A 14,888-nucleotide genomic window follows, 5' to 3' on the forward strand; every position below is an offset into this window, starting at 1 on the left:
AAATTAGACTATGGACTACAACCAATTAATTAACTAGGGAATACCGGGGGTTTTCTCGGCCTCGTTCTTTTTTCCCCAATGCCTGCACATGAACAAGGTAGTTGTAACATTATAAGAGCTAATAAAATAAATTGGTCACTTTCCTTTTATTGATTAAAAAAAACCAAGAAAAAAACCATCAATTAATTTAATATTTAATTAAAATATCTTAGGAGATGATTAAATATAATTAATTAATTGTGTGATCAAATTTAGGTGTCTACATTTTGCCCCTCTTTGACATAGTGTTGGGACAACACTATTTCAAAGAAGTTTTGAGGATAAATGACATGAAGAAGATTTTTAAAGAAAGAAAAGTTGCTCCAACTTTGATAAGAAAGGAGAGAGACTAAATTGGGTGATTCCCCCTCAAGAAGGTGGTGGAAACAGAATATGAGGCAAGAGGCATCTCAAAAAGTACAAAAACTTGGGTGAGAAGTAGGATGCACAATGGCTAATAAAGGGTTAGATTTGTGATCACAATGTTAAAACAAAATAAGAGAAGGGTGAAAAGGGGTCATTCTGGAGGGGGAAAAGAAAAACTGGGCTCATAATAGTTTCTATGTAAGGGTTAGTAGGATTAGAAATGGGTTAATCACGATTATTTTTCTTATAGAGATCTTGTTATTTTGAGCTCTTATTTTTTCTTGTGAGATGGTTGCACAGGGATGACCATGTTAGATTAGGTGAAAAACTAATCTCCCAAGAACACCTGCATGCATAACCCTATCACATGGAAAAAGCAAAGAACAGAAGCAAGAAAAAATCATGGAGGCCAAAAGGCCAGAGACATCTTATGGACATGCAAAGAGAAATCTCTAATATGATCCAATAAGTGAATAATTAAAATACAAAGAGGTGAATCCTTTTAAAAGGAATCACAAAACCCTAAAAGGGAAACCCTAAAGGAGAAAACCCTAAAGAATAATAAGATGCCTAAGTTTAACTTAAGTGTAGAGTATAATAGACTAATAATTTAATTAATTAATTATTAGCTATAATATGACAACTCTAACACCCCCCCTTAAGTGTAACTTAGGGAGAAGCTAAAAAACTAAGGACTAAAAGATGCATGAAAACAAAAATTGCATGAAAGAGCAATGGGTCCCCGCAACAAGGCATGATCAGGTACCCAAGTACAAGAAATCTCTGCAAAGTGGGAAAATAGAGAAAACTCTACCCCAAAAAGAGATGAACTAGATGAAGGAAACAAGGCCTCCAATCTAGGGAATGTCCCAAAGAAAGGAACAAGAAAGAGCATGAAGCATCTCTAAAGCATGAAGCTGCAAATACTGTCAGAAGAAACTGTTGAACCCCCACTAAAATAGTGCATGACTAGGTAGAGAAGATAAAGTCTAAAGAGCTGATCAATTGAAGAGGTGACCTCCAAAAGTAGGATTGAATGAGTGTCTATATAGTAGATGAACCATCTCACCGAAATGCATAGGTTCCTAGCCACTGCATCTGCCTAGTACATAGGAACAAAAACTGAATACATAGATCACTCAACTGAACCAAGGAAGCAATAGAGCCAATAGGAGAACCCCCCACCCCATAATGCTGAACAGGGAGAGGGGTGACAGGAACAGTGAAATGCAATGCCAAAAACATCTGCAAGAAGAAGAATCAGGAACACCAATAGTGCAATAGAATTACAAGCACAGGATAAAGGGTGGTGTCACCAACACACAGCATGGGCTAATGTCGTGGAAGAAACATTCACTTGACAAAGGTGGATGAGCACAAAAGGCAAAACATCATGAGCCCCCATGGCACTTTATAACTGAGTGTGAGTACAAACAAACACAAGGTGTACAAGATCCTAGATATGCAAAAGCAGGCACTTTATCTCAGTACGTTTATAGAAAAAAGAATGCAATAGAAGAGAAGCATACAATGCTCAAAAGTTAGAAAGAAGAGTGAGCCAAAAGAATAGAAGAAGAGATCCCAGGACCTGTTGAATCCAAGTAATCCACAAGAGTGCAAAAGTGCAAAACTCAAAGGAGAAAGAACCTAGAGTAGAATCTAGATAAAAGACCTCTACAACTGAATAACTTACAAAACCAACTTTCCAATGATATCTGGTGAGCCCAAAAAAGATTTTGGATGAGCAAGATATGGCTCCTAGAAGGCAAAAAATAAACATCACCATTGATAGCAAAAAAACACTATAAAAAAGGTAGATCCAAAAACCCTAACCTCCATAATCAGAAAGACCTCAAAAATAGCTTTTTGATGATATAAAGAAGTCCAAAAAAGACCCCTGTATGCTCTAGATAAAGCAAAAATAGTGTGGGAGGGTTAGAAAGGCTCCACAAGAAGAATTTAGAGCCCTTGGGGCTGAAAATTTTGAGCCTCTGGGCGCATGGCGCACATAGGGGGCTAGATCTGGGCTCCTGGTCACCCATGTGACCACCACGGGGCTTAAAAACCTACAGGGCCAGCAGGGCAGAGCAGAGTGAGGCCAGGAGGTGATGCACAGCGGCGGATGGAGCATGGGTCGTGGTGGGCAGTAGTGAGTCTGTAGCAAAGTAGAGCAGGGGCCACGTTGGGCAATACAGTGGCGGGCAGAGCGCGGACGCACTGGAGGCACTGCCGGTGGCAGAGGAGCATCGATGGCGCCTTTCAAAATACACAAGCTGCATTAAAGAAATGCTAAAATCATTAAAATATATATTTTCTTAAATAATTTTTTTTGGTTTTCGTGCCCGTACGACACTTAAAAAGAAAAAAAATTGCCTCAAAGCCACGTTGTCCAAAATGGACAAGTTTTATATGGATTCTGGGGTTTTTGGGCACTCTGAGCGCAACAGTGATGTCTATTTGAGCCCAAAGTGACTAGAAACAAAGGTCCCTCCTAAATCCACATAAAAAGCTTCTGAAACCCTTGAAAACCTCCTGCTTCTAAAACACTTCAACAAAAAATGAACAGCGAGCAGCAAGATGGCTCTGATACCATGTTAGATTAGGTGAAAACTAATCTCCCAAGAACACTTGCATGCATAATCCTGTCACATGGAAAAAGAAAAGAACAGAAGCAAGAAAAAATCATGGAGGCCAAAATGCCAGAGACATCTTATGGACATGCAAAGAGAAATCTCTATTATGATCCAATAAGTGAATAATTCAAATACAAAGAGGTGAATCCTTATAAAAGGAATCACAAAACCCTAAAAGGGAAACCCTAAAGGAGAAAACCCTATAGAATAATAAGATGCCTAAGTTTAACTTAAATGTAGAGTATAATAGACTAATAATTAAATTAATTAATTATTAGCTATAATATGACAACTCTAATAGACCAAATCATTGGGCAGAGATTGTGTAATGAATGCATGTGCACAGAATGATGGACTAAGTGGTAGGGACTAAACCAAACTATTTTTATTTTTTATTTTTATTTTTTTCATTTTTTCATTTTTGTCAGTCTTGGTGTTTTAAAACATTTTATTGTAGACGTGAGTTCAATAGGATCGTGTGCAAGACTGATGCGATCATGGTCCCATAAAAGATCCAAGGGGTATTGGGGGAAATGGGTAATGGAAGAATATCTTGTAGGAATGCAATCCCATATAAATTTTATGTGATATCACATATATGGGGTAATATTTAGTGTGAATGTGATCTCACTTGTAAGAATGCATTATTATGGCTTAAACTATGGGTGGGTACTCAATAAATGTGGTATTACAAGAGGTGGTTGACTTAAGGGAGGGTTTATGCAAAATTTGGTCCTATGACACTAGGAATACTATGAGGCTAGTGGATCATGAGAGCATGGTTCTTAACTAGTGAAAAGGTGGATAGAGGGTAAAAAGTAAGATTTAGAGGTCGAATAAGGGTTCTAGATAGATAGAGGTGGGTTGGGTGTTGTTTAGATTGGTAAAATTAAAGTTTTGGGATGAATATTTAGGTGATTTTATAGAATAAATAAGTACTGACAATTGGTTAATTTGTGGATATAGTGGTCTATTGATACATTCGTGTCTTGAGTGAGAGGCATAACAATGCTAAGAGTTGCAGAGAACTTTGGAGTAGCAGAGTGAGAATGTATTGATGACTTTAGTCTGGGGTACCTAGAGAGGATGCTCCATAGGTTTACCTATATGGATATATAGTGATAGCATTATGTGAGCAATGGCATTCAAAGATAGCCACACTCCATCTCCTAATAATATATATGATGATTACCTTAGAAGATGTATACATGATCTTTGGGTTTCATGTACAAGGTACTAAGGTTCTCACTACCAGATATGTGAAGTGGAGTAGGAAGTGTGGCTACTAGTGGGTTTTGGGGTTCCATTTAGGATCTAACATGGTTAGTTTTGATAAGTAGGAGGTATTTTCCACAACAAGTCAAATTGTGATATTGCTATCAGGATTTAATTGTGTAATTTTTGAGTCAAACACATTGACCCATATATCATGAGTAGTGATTCAAACATGAATCTATCTCTAATGAGAGTAAATAGAACACTTAGCACTCATTGGATCTAGGTGATGCTCACATAGGTGAAGCACTAGGACCTCTAAGGAGGTCACCCATCCCAGTAATACTCCATCTTGAGCGTGCTTAACTATAGAATTCCCTCCATTGTTAAACCCACTATGATTGCAACCCCATTTGTAAAACCTTCACCAAGTGTTGTGCCTTATGAATCATTCATTATAAATCCCCTTAAGCTCATCGATTGATAACTAGGAGGTATTTTCCACATCAAATCAAATTGTGATATTGCTATCAAGATTTAACTATGTCATTTTTTAGTCAAACATATTGACCCATATATCATGAGTAGTGATTCACACATGAATTCATCTCTCATGAGAATAAATGGAACACTTAGCACTCATTGGATCTAGGTGATGCTCACAGAGGTGAAGCACTAGGACTTCTCGAAAGGTCACCCATCCCAGTACTACTCTAGCTTGAGCGCACTTAACTATGAAGTTCCCTCCATAGTGAGACCTACTCTGCTTACAACCCCATTTGACAAACCTTCACCAAGTGTTGCACCGTATGAACCATTCATTAGAAATCCCCTTAAGCTCATCAATTAGTTGTAAATTGAATGGAGTAAAGACAACTTGGGGAGGAGAGGAGCAGAAGGGAGTGATCTAGGTGGGAGAGTTGGCAGTATGGATAAGGCCAAGTGGCTAAGTATTTTTGGAGTGGATACATGTGAGGATCATGAGAATTCATGCAATGCCACCAATACCATTAGGTTTAACATAGATTACCCCAAGGATAGATCCAGCCACAAGAGGAGCGCCGCCTATAGGTTCTGATCAAATGGAAATATATGGGTAGTGATATGCTATATTTTGGGATTTATACTATGTGTATGATGTACTTTACATTATTTATATTTGTATTTTTGAGGGCACAAACCCTTATCTACTATATGATGGACATAAAGGACATTTGATGAACCTTTAACATTTCATGGGTGGGATGTATTATTTTGATTCTTTGTAGGATGAGATATATGAGTAGCATTGATTGGGTGGAATATATGTTTGTTATGGATCATGTGCAACTTTTTTTTCTTACGAGATCATTATGATGCTTTATGTGATGTATATATGATGTGGTACTAACCTGTGCGACTACAGGATATGATAGTATCTATATGCATTATGTTATATATGATGGTACTAACATGTTCTTGAAGGATGTGATGGATGATTGACCTATGTGACTAATGAAGTTGTATGTGATATGTTTTGTGATCCAACTAATAGTGTACCTTACATTATGTAAATGTGATGCAATGATGATTTAAATTTAGGCATATATTTGATGTGCCTATGGTTATATATTGGAATGTATTTCATGATGGAAATGAGATGAAATGATATACATGAAATTATTTTAATAAATAATGTATCTAATGCAAAATGCAGTGAGATTTATTTTAATGCAAGCAAGTGATAATGCCTCAAATAAAAGTTAAATAATAATGAATGAATAAAATGAAATAATAATGATAAAAAAATCACCTGAATAATAACAAATGCACCTAAATGATAACTAAGGAGATTTGAGATCAATACAAGGAAATGATAATGATAACACGACCAAGGTTAATGAGACTATTGCAATGAAATGATATTGATAACTAATGCACTAAAGGGTAATGTAACTAAGGTTAATTTTACTAACACAATGAGATTATAATGAGCACTAAGAATGATTAAGAAATAACAAACAAATTGTAACTAAATTCAAATGATTATTTGATTAAGTGAAATAAAAAATGTATGATAATGAAAATACAGTGCATTCTAAAAATGAATGATGAGTGCAATTAAATATATTTAAAATGAACAATGAATGTGGCTAAGTACAATTGAAATTGAATGAAAATTTAATGTATAATGTTACACGATATGTAACTAAATGAATTATGCAATGTAAGCAATATATTATGATAATGAATGATGCAATGTTAAGTAAATATCACTAAAATGATTTATGAATGTAATGAAGATTTAACAAATGTATGATGTAATGAAACTAAGGTGACTATATAATAAAATTAAGATGAAATATCAGTAACATGCAATGAATATGTGACTAAATGCAAATGATTTATGCAAAGTTAATGTGGAATGCAGTGACTTGAAAAGTGGAAAATGCAACATATCACTAACTGATTATGCCTCCAATGTTGGGGAGAAATCACTTGCACAATTGTAAACATGGATTAATATATTAGGGATTCATGGGGGGGTGGGCTTTAAAATTTAACCCTTAGGGTAGTGAGTGTGGGAAGAATGGAAACTGGAAAATTTGGGCTTTTCTGGTATTAGATATTATAGTATCATGATTGTAGGACTGATATTAATAGAATACTTACATAAGATGTTGGGATCAATGAAATCTTTGGGATATTTTTCAAATTCTATAAAAATGATTTCTCTTTTTTTGCATTTCCTTTTGAATGGGGGATGTGATGGAATCCTTTGAAGCTTGAGCATGGAGCATCCTGTGAAGGAGTACCATCATGTAGTTGAGCACTTAATTTGATATGGAAATGTTGGGGACCTACCAAGGTTACCACAAAAATCAAGGATTTGTTTTTCTCATTGCACAAGACTGACTCAAAATAGAAATGAAAGGATTACCCTAGCATCACACATGAATCCTGAGAGGAATCAAAGTGGAAAAGATGTTGGGTAACCCACAAATAAGAGATATTTCCTAAGTGCACCATGAAATCACAATTGATTACATGTTTTGATATATAAGGGTTACATCCAACTAACTCATAGATAGAACAAAAAATAATGAAAAACTAATCTAGACCTTGCTCTTGAATTGCCTCATTCACAACATACCATGATATGAAAGAACGTGATAACTTTAAGGAGAGAACAACCAAATTGGTCGAAAAAGATAATCAAGAACAAAAATTGAAATTCAACATTGAAAGAAAGATTAAATCCAAGAACAATAACCTTTTTCCAAAGATATCAGTAGGACTAGATACTAATAGATCAAATTTGGACATTAGGAAGGATATATCCTACAAGGACCTTTCGGTAGCACCTGGAACCATGATTTACCAGCAAATAGAAAGTTTTTAGGAAAATACTTACTTAGCAAAAATAATATCACATAAGTACCTTGATCAGACAAAGATTGACTCAAAAAGTGGGATATGTATAGGGGGGTAACTAATGACTAACATGGAAGGTTGTATGTTCAATAGATAGACCAAGTTATTTGCAAGGATGATTGTATAGAAGTTTAGGAGAAAAAGATAGTAGAATTGATTTCTATAGTAAAACTAGAAAGCTTAGGATGGGGTGGTAGTCAATCGAATAATAGGATGCAATAGATATAGTACATATGAAACCATGTTAGTTCATGGTACAAATTGCAATGGTATAACACACGGTTCATATTTATTTGTTCAATTGTAATTACCAACACATGTGTCTCTATCATGTGATGCTATAACACCATAGGAATATGAGTAAGTGAATGAGTGAAGATGTGGGGATTTGAGGATGATATTTGATAGATAATGGGAAATTCTGAGTACACTTGGTGTCTATTGCTAGGTTTTCACCAAGGTACCTATCCAAGATGCTTGAATTGCCAATTTTTCACCATTGGACACTTGTTTTTTTTTTCCTACTTTTGTATTTTTCTCTTTTTCTTTTTTGATATTTTGATTTTTTTGTTATCACCATGTTCTTGTATTACTAGGTTTTCACATGATGATGATTTTTTTCCAAGACATTTTTATTATGTTTTTATGTTTTTTCTAGGATATTTTGCAAGGTATGCTAAGTATCATGGGCATAGAACTTCTTAAGATAAATGATATCAGTGGGATCATTCATATTTTTTCCTTCTAAAGTGCATAAAAGATATGATCCTAAGATGAAGGATGCTATGCCAATATAGGGACCTAGATAGGTGGGCTCAAACTTACCTTTATTATCTTGATCTAGTTGTACTTTCATGTTCTCCTTCAATGCCATGTCTCTCACCTAAAATTGGTGAGGATGAACCTTTCTGTTGAAATTTATCTTGAGTTGGTTCTAATATTACTAGGTGGTCATAGGCATGTTGCCTTCTTTCATCGAGTAGATCAAGTTTGGTGATTCTAGCAACTCAGTAGTCATCTAATATTTCATCTTGCAAATAAATATGCAAGGAAGGGATTTCGACCTTTATTGGCACAACACCATAAACCAAGGAGCATGGGGTTGTGCTTGTAGATGTGAATAGTGAAGTGCAATATGCCCAAAGGGCAAGGTTAATTTGTAAATTCCAATCATAGCTCAATTCATTGACAACCTTTTTGACTATTTTGTGGAGGGTTTTATTGGTTTCCTTAGCTTAACCATTAGCTTGTGGGAAGTATGGGCTAGAAAAGAGATTGTGAATGTGAAGGTAGGTACAAAACTCTTCCATATTTAGATTTTCAAAATTGAATCTGTGATCTATGAAGATGGTGGCATAGATACTGAAGTGGTATACAATATGTTAGAGGATAAATTTGGAAACTTGAACTCTTATGGCATTGATAAGGGGAACTACTTCAACCTGCTTGGTGAAATAATTGGTTGTTATGATGATCCACTTGTGTCCTTCAAAAAATGAGGGTGTGATCATCCCAACCAGGTCAAATCCCTAGCATAAAATTGGTCATGGTAGTGCATCAGGTTATAGATCTTGTTCCATACCACATATCAGATTGGCATGCTATTAACATGGTAAGCACCTCTTTAAAAACTCATAGGCATTGTGCACTAATATGGATTGATAATACACAACTCTTAATATTTAACTAGCTAAGACCATACCAATCATGTGAGAACCATAAATTTTGGTGTGTATCTCCCTTAGAATCATTTATCCTTTTTTTAGTCTAAACACCTAGAAAGGGTATCATGATAATCTCAGTGATATAGGGTGTGTGCTACAATAGTGTACTGTGAAGACTTGTGAATAATGTTCAAGCATTTGTGTTATGTGAGGTGAGGGGATGTGATACCATCTTTTAGGTGAGTGTAAATCTCATGGTACCATGTAGATTAGGGACCAACTATAATGCATACCATCATTGATTCATCATTTTTCATATCTAGGCATATGTAATTTCTTGACTAAGAATTCATATTGTGAAGCTTCGCGAGGAATTTCTAGGAGCCAACCAATAGTAGCTATTGTGTCTGTGATCTTATTTTGAAGTCATGGAACTTGCATGAATTGAATCTTGATGAAGTGCTCCTTCATTTTATCCACCATATCTTTATAGGGTAGTAACTTGTCATCTTTTATTTAATACTCATCAAGGACCTGCTTGATTATTAGTTGTAAATCACTAAAGACATAGAACTCTATGATATTTCACTCTATTGTTGTTTTAAATTCTATGATAGCAGCCTCATATTCTGATATATTGTTGGTGCACTATAACCTTACCTTGAAGGATTTAGAGATGTAATCACCTTCTGAGGTCATCAAAACTATCCCTACTCTAGATCTATTTGATGTGTGGGACCCATTAAAATAAATTTTCTATGGAGGTTATTCTTTTATCACACAAAGATAATTCATCGAGAAATTCCATGACCAATGGGTAGGTTTCCTCTAAAGGTGCATCATCAAAGAGATATATAATGACTTTCCCTTTTACTACTTTTTGAACTACATGCTGGATATCAAACTTGCTAAGAAGCAGGACCCATTTTTCTAGGTAGCTTGTGTAAGTTGTCCATGAGAGCATGTATTTTAGTGGATCAATTTTGGAGATGAGATTTACTATGTGATAAGAATTTAATGGATAGCTTTTTGAGTGGCAAAGACCATTACCAGGAATGCTTTTTTAATTGGGGTATTGTTGAGCTCATAACCAACAAGTGTACAACTAATGTAGTAGATTGATCTTTCTTTCCCATAATTATCTAGTTGAGCTAAAAGCACCCACTATGTTGTCAAAATAATTGATATACTATACTAATATATTAATGATTATGTTGATCTTCTTCTACTAGAAAAATCTTATTGTATTTTGAAAATCCATCCATGAGATGTTGGAAACTACAATTGGAACAATTATTTTGTTGTCATTAATGTCAAACCTTACTAGTGAGACAAATGAAATCTGAGTAGAGTGTCATATCAAGATGATTGATGAAGAGGATTTGAGACAAAGAGATAACAAGAGAACCTGGTGGAAAGGTTGAGTTATGAGGAATTACAATGGGCACTTGATTAGCTTAACTTTGACAAGATAATGTGTTATTTAATCATAGCACTAAATGGAGAAGATAATTGTGTTAAAGCCTAGAATAGATGATTAATGAAGAACAAATACATAGACTTAACTAAGCTTTAAAAAAGAAGATTTAGGAACTTATAGTTGAATTTGAGTTGTACTAGTGTCAACCAAGTGAACAATATAAGTCCAGCAAATATAGTGTTGCCCAAGTGCCTGTCAAGATAGAATAATAGAAATTTGGGCCAAGTGCTAGTAAAAAGGACCAAGAAAAGTAAGAAAAGATAGTGATGACTGAGTTATTTAGTGATGACCAAGGCTAAGGAACACAATTTTGGCCGAGTGACAACATTTGTTATTTTGTGAAGGAATTGGGATTCCTAGCTGACATAGTTGAATTCTTGGAGTATGTAAAGCATGTTGAAGATAAGGATTGATGAGATGGAACATTTAATGCAAGGAAAAGTGTGTTTGATAATTTCTACACATGGATTCAGAGAGAAGTTTGGAGAAGTTTCTAAAAGAAGGAGGAAATAAAAATATAGAAGAATTCAATAAATTTGACCTAAACCTAAGATCAATGGTGGTGTTTAAGAAGAAGATCAAGCTACCTATTACAAGAGGCATAAGGGCTAAGCGTTGGAGAAATTTTTGATTCTATTGATTAGTGAACTCGAGCAGAAGGTTGAATAGTGAAGTGTTGAGGTGAAGTGTGATTGCTTGAAGGATTGCCAAGTGAATCAGTGACAAAGATAATGATGGAGGTCAGTCAATGAATCAGTTGTTGAACCAAATTGTGACCTATGTTTGCAAAGTGAGTTGTATTTATTGGATAAACCTATTGTTACTTTCTAACCATTTTATTAGTTAAAATCCTTTAATCAAGGTTGACCTAATAGTCATTTATAAATCCTTTAATCAAGATTACATTCTAATAGAATGTTATTAAGTGATCTAACAATGTCACTCCTAACAAGGTGATTAAATCCTTTAATGAGATCACACATAATAATGTGTATTGTAACCTTTAATAGGGTTGGCTCCTAAAAGATCTCACTTCAGAAGAGTGAAAAGTTGGTGACCTGTTGCTAGTGGTTTTCCCAGAATTGGGTTTCCATGTTAAATCCTAATGATTTACTTGTGTGGATGTTTACTATTTAATGTTTACATATAGACCTAAGGATAACTATTTCACCCCCCCCCCCCCCCATATATTCTAAATCATTCTAACAATTGATATCATAGCTTTGGTGCTTGTGAAGGAAAAGTTTGAAGGAACTTAAAGCTAAAGATCAAGATGTACAAGAAGGAGATACCCAAGTTGAACAAGAAGAACTTCCAGGCATGGAAAGGTTTGATGAAGTTGCACATTGCTGGAATTGGAGATTTAGTAGAATTTATTTGGAGAATGAGTATGTAGTTGTACCTACACCTATGAAAACTCAAAAAATAAAGGAGAAATAAGAACATAATCATGAAATGTTGGAGATTGCATCTACCCTAAGATATTCAAAATTTGATGATATAAAGTATTGCAATACTACAAAGAAGATGTGGGAAATGTTGGCAAAAATCCACAGAGGAGATAAGAATGTACTAAAAGCCAAATCAAAAATCTTGAAAGGAAATTTTGATGACATGAAGATGGTAGAAGGTGAAAACATTTCACAATATGTTGGAAGCATCAAAGAAGTTGTGAATGTTATTAGAGGAGATGATGGAAAGATCAGTGATGAGACTATAATCAACAAGGTATTAAGAACTTTGTTTCCTATTTATGCTATTGGATTTCCCATTATACAAGAACTAAGATGTACTCTTGGTAATGATCTAACCTTGGATAGTCTATTTGGTAGACTCACTGCTTTTGAATTATCAAATTTTGATAATTTTAATGCATGTACTATTGAATCTTCTTTCAAGTCACAATTGGTTTTAGATAAGTCTAAAGAGAAGAAAGGAAAGTGACACGAGGAGGATGTTAATAGATAGGGTTAAAGGCACACCCAACTATCCAACCACCACATTGAGAAAACACAACAAAAGAAAATAACACAAAGATCAGCACCAAGAAGAGAAGGAGAATGGGACACTTTTATTGATTCATCTAATTATCAACATACATGCATAGCTATAAGGTCTTTTAGGTTACGGCCAGATAAAAAATACTTCAAAATCCATGATCTAGCTTCAAATTCACAATAACAGGAACATTTGTTCTCAACTCGTTGAGTGATTACCTAACCTAAACCAAATACCCCTATTTATACTTTCCAAACAACTTACAAAATATTCTAAACATTACATAATATAAAGGTTGACCTTAAAATGGTCTACACACATCCCAAGACAAGATCCTAACATTAAATTCATGATCTAAATTAAATATAGAAGTCAACTGAAACTAAGAACCAATCACAGACAAACTCGGCCAAAGAAGGAACCAAGCATCAACAAATATGAGGCTCGCTTGACACATAAAGGAACACTCGGCCAACACTAGACAACTCAGCCAACACTAGATAGATCGGCTAACACTAGACAAATCAACCAATATTGGATAGCTCAACTAACATTGGATAGCTTGTCCAACATCAAAACTTAGCAGTAACTAGAACTCGATAGTAACTAACACTCAAAAGTAACTGGAACTCGATAGTAACTGGCACTCGGTAGTAACTCACAGAATGAACAAAAATGAGCAAGATTACAAGGAAACCTAGGATGCTTCTGCTTCAGACAACCAAGAAATCCTTTTCTAGAATAAAAATTACCTCTTCCTCAGTAAGAACTAGTACCTCCTTGGTAAGAATTATCACTTTTCCACTCAGTCTTCCCTTTGTCATCACTTTTGTATTCAGATTTACCCTTATCCTGTACAAGATTGTCAGATCTGCCACTTTCTCCATAAGATCTACCTCTACTTCTTTGGAATCTGCCACCTCTACCTCTCTATATTTGTTCATGCTTCTTTGTTAATATCTCCTCAACTTTAAAGGTGTATTGATATGCTTCTTCCATACTTTCCAATTTAATAGAACTTATCTCATCTTGAATTCCAAATCGCAATCCATTTAGATACCTTGCAAATTTCTCAACCTCATCATCCACATGTCTAGATCTAATGTCTAATCTATAGAATTTATCAGTATACTCTTTTACAACCATGTCCTTTTGTCTCAAATTTTGCATCTTCCTTAGCAAGCTAACTTGGTAATTAGCAAGAAGGAACTTCTTCTTCACCTTGTTCACTATTTTCAACCAAGTTCTAATATTCTCTTTTCCTCTTCTTTATCTATCGGTTTGCAAATTTTTCTACCACAATGAGGCATGGCTTTAACCTAGTGACTACAATATTCACCTTTCTATTATGAGGAGTGTTTTCAAACTCAAAGAACTTCTCCATATCAAAGATCCAATCCAACACAACGTTGGTGTCCAATTTTCCATCATAAGAAAAAACTACTATAATAGGCTTTGAATGTTCCCTAGATAACACTCTCAATAATCTTTCCTCATTCTAATATTTTTTAGGTTCTGGATTAGGGTTTGGTGTCATTGCTTCATCATCACTCACATCATTAAGATATGCTCCTCTTCTCTAGTTTATCTCTATAGCATCTAATTTAGTTGCAATTTCTCTCAACATGTCCATAATAGCAATGTCAATATTTCCTCTACCTCAAACCATTTTTCAAATAGGTTCCTACAAGATTGTAATGCTCTTCAAGTTATAGGTCAAATCCAAAAATCTACCAACCTACAACTAAATTCTACTTATGATTCGGCATGATCCAATCTCCACAAGGCTAGTGAACCTCAATCTTTGATCCTTCTTGATGCAAGGAGGATGTAAATAGTTAGGTCTAGAGGCATGCCTAACTATCCAACCACCTGGCCGAGTAAACATAATAGAAGAAAATAACACAGAGACCAACACCAAGGAGAGAAGGAGAGCAACACATTTATATTGATTCATCCAATTGTCATCATACATTTCTAGCTATAAGGCCTTCTAGGTTATGGCCAAATACAAAATATAACTTCAAAATCCATGATCTAGCTTCAAATTTGTAGTTCTAGGAACATCTTCAAATTTGT

At 34.9% G+C, this 14,888-nt stretch overlaps 1 pseudogene; it reads right to left on the reverse strand.

Annotated features, from left to right (window-relative positions):
• The window catches only part of LOC149543419 (protein EXORDIUM-like 2), a 116,781-nt pseudogene that overhangs the window by 12,331 nt on the left and 89,562 nt on the right, over nt 1-14,888 (reverse strand).

The sequence above is a fragment of the Cupressus sempervirens genome, chromosome 8, assembly GCF_028749045.1.
Source record: "Cupressus sempervirens isolate cs-2001-9-10 chromosome 8, ASM2874904v1, whole genome shotgun sequence".
Classification (NCBI taxonomy): domain Eukaryota; kingdom Viridiplantae; phylum Streptophyta; class Pinopsida; order Cupressales; family Cupressaceae; genus Cupressus; species Cupressus sempervirens.